A 2,747-nucleotide genomic window follows, 5' to 3' on the forward strand; every position below is an offset into this window, starting at 1 on the left:
AGGCATGCTAGAAATTATAGTACTGTATGCTACTCTAGTACAGTAAATTTCTGAAGCATAACAATCAACTGATGCATGCACAATTTCAAAATCCCTTATTGAAATCCTAAACCACCTTAGCCACCTCTTTTCCAATTTCAACACCTGGATGCACAATTTCAGAATCTCGTTGTCAGAGCCCCCCTGCCCAGGAGTCATCACCCACCCACCTACCCCTTTTCTGCCCATTTTGTTCCATTCTAGAGCGAAATTCTCAACCTCTAAATCCCGTGTATTGCTCTTACCATTTAGAAAACTACCTTATGCACTACAACATATCATGTGTAGTCCCACAATGTGGAGTATGAGGTACGGAGGGTAGAGCATGCCAAAACCTTACCCTTTAAAGACTCTTATAGAGAACAAATAAAAGAAAGTGGGCTTCTGATATGCACAAGGACTACAAGGGTTTATTATATGCTGACTCTAATGGACATAATTTTCAAAATTCTTTTCTAGATCATTTAATTTGTTCAACAATTTCTTTCCTCATTACAAAGGTCAATTCAACAGACTCACAATTATAATTCTTCGATGATGGATCACACTCTAATACTAACGCAACAACATATCTAACCACATTATATGAGCAATTCTCAGAAGGGTACAAAATCCATCAAATTGGGATCCAATTGGTCCTTCAAGCTTGTCATGCTAGTGGAGTCTGGTGAGTTCCTCATAGCTGCCAGCACCTGCAATTACGTAGCATCAATCATTGCCAAGAATTGATCTATAGTGTGCATATAAGTGTGTTCACATATGTATGTTATTATGCAAACCAAGACAAAAATACAACGAACTGAAAGATCGAAGCAATTATGCAATGGCGAATCTTCGAAGAAATTTGAGCAAAGAATAAGTATGTAACAAAAGATCTTCAAGAAGAGCACTCTACATAGTTTACTGAAACTGTCAATTAAACTAAAATTTGGCCTTTCTATTCTATTTTTTCTTAACATGGTCAGGTTTGAATTCATTTTCAAAATCTTAAACTCCAGTTCAGTTTCCCTAGGTTTTGTGCATCATTATTTAAGATTCATTTCGATAATCGAATTTCAGCTACTATTATGTAATGCATTTAGAAAACTAATGAACTAATCCTAAATCCGAGAATAGTAGACTTACAAATTTAATGAAGATGCTAGATAGGTGATATCGAGTCATATGTTGATCATGTCCGATGAATGTGAAAAAATATTTTCGTAGCTTTCATGAGTTTATCGTAGATGTTTCAGGCCAATCATGTCCATCATATACCCCAATAAATATTCCGTAGGTGCCAAAATCAAGAAAGTTTAGTGAACTCGACTCAATCTGCCTTTGATCCTCCAATAAATTATTGGCCTGAACAACGTAGTAAGCGTTTTCCATTGTCCTTATACCAAAGAAGTCCTTACCGTCCAGCTGAATCTGTACCAGTATTTACATAACGGTCTGGTGATGGCCGAAAACATGGCTTTAGAAAATTTATCAACCTTGATAACATCTCTCATTTTACCTTTGCTTATTGTCAACCCCTCCCTTGTTTCTGCACATTCAAAACAACAATACAATAAGAGATTCAGAAATATAACAACTTCAACCATCACAAAAGATGGACAGGATCATAGCTTTATCAACAAAACCAAGATGCACAATCATACAATATACTTAAACACAATGAAAAAATCAGAAATTTTGTCAACGATACTCAAGATTTAATATATATATCTGAAAAGTAGTTTTTGATCTATAAGTGCAATATAATTTTCACTATACAAAATTATAATCTTTCGATGAAGGGTGTTCAACTGAACAACCCCACCCTTTTGCTTGAAGAAAGTGCATAATCCTAATTTCAACAGAAAGCAGAGTTAAACTAACCCATTATAGACCAAAAAAAGAAGGATCAATTTTAAGGCCTGTAAAAGCCAAAACCCAGAAAATCATAAGTGCAAATAAACAAAAAAAAAGTAAACACCCACAGAAAGTCATAAGTGCAAATAAATAAAAAAACAGTAAATACCCACAGAAAATCATAAAAATCATACTAAGTTCACACTTTTAACAATTACTCTCCTAAATAAAGCAAAAAGAAAAAGACTCACCGTTGCGATTAAGCCGTATATGTTATATTTTTCAGTCAACTACTGAACCACACAGTGTAAAAATAATGCAAATTTAAATAAAACGTAGTAATATATATGGGTTCTAAAAGTGTTAGATCTATAGATCCATTAATAATCAACACTTGCTTAGCAGAAACTTCCATGGTATTTATTTTTTTATGAATGGATTGTAAGAATGGAGATTATTTCCTCCATCACAATTAAAGAAAATACCAAATCCAAAAAGGTGTAATCAAGAAAAGCTGAGAAGAGGGGAAAAGGAGGAAGACAGAGGGTTTTTCTGAGTTAATGGTACTTGGTAATGATAAAGGACACTTAATAAATTTATTAATTAGAAAAATTGATATAATGAATTAAAATTAGAAAAAATAACTCAAAAAAAACAGAAAAAAGATAAATATGTTTGCTGAGCATTGAGGCATGCCTCTAATATTCCTTTATATATATAGAGAGATTACTCAATTTATGTGTGCTTGTAGTCTTCAATTCAAGTCTCAGAGCAACTTTTACTAAGATAAAATAAGAAAATAATTTTTTAAACTTTTTAAAATAATAAACATTTCACAAATATATTTAATAAAAATGACAAGCATTTTAAAA

General features: G+C 32.7%; 1 long non-coding RNA gene across 1 annotated transcript; it reads right to left on the reverse strand.

Annotated features, from left to right (window-relative positions):
- Positions 1 to 425: 425 nt before the first annotated feature.
- LOC107842127 lies at positions 426 to 2,444 on the reverse strand. The gene is made up of 3 exons (XR_001665621.2): positions 2,127 to 2,444; positions 1,165 to 1,567; positions 426 to 731 (listed from the first exon to the last, which is right to left on the reverse strand). It is a non-coding gene; the product is annotated as an uncharacterized LOC107842127 (long non-coding RNA).
- Positions 2,445 to 2,747: the final 303 nt, after the last annotated feature.

This window comes from Capsicum annuum, chromosome 9 (genome assembly GCF_002878395.1).
Source record: "Capsicum annuum cultivar UCD-10X-F1 chromosome 9, UCD10Xv1.1, whole genome shotgun sequence".
Taxonomy (NCBI): domain Eukaryota; kingdom Viridiplantae; phylum Streptophyta; class Magnoliopsida; order Solanales; family Solanaceae; genus Capsicum; species Capsicum annuum.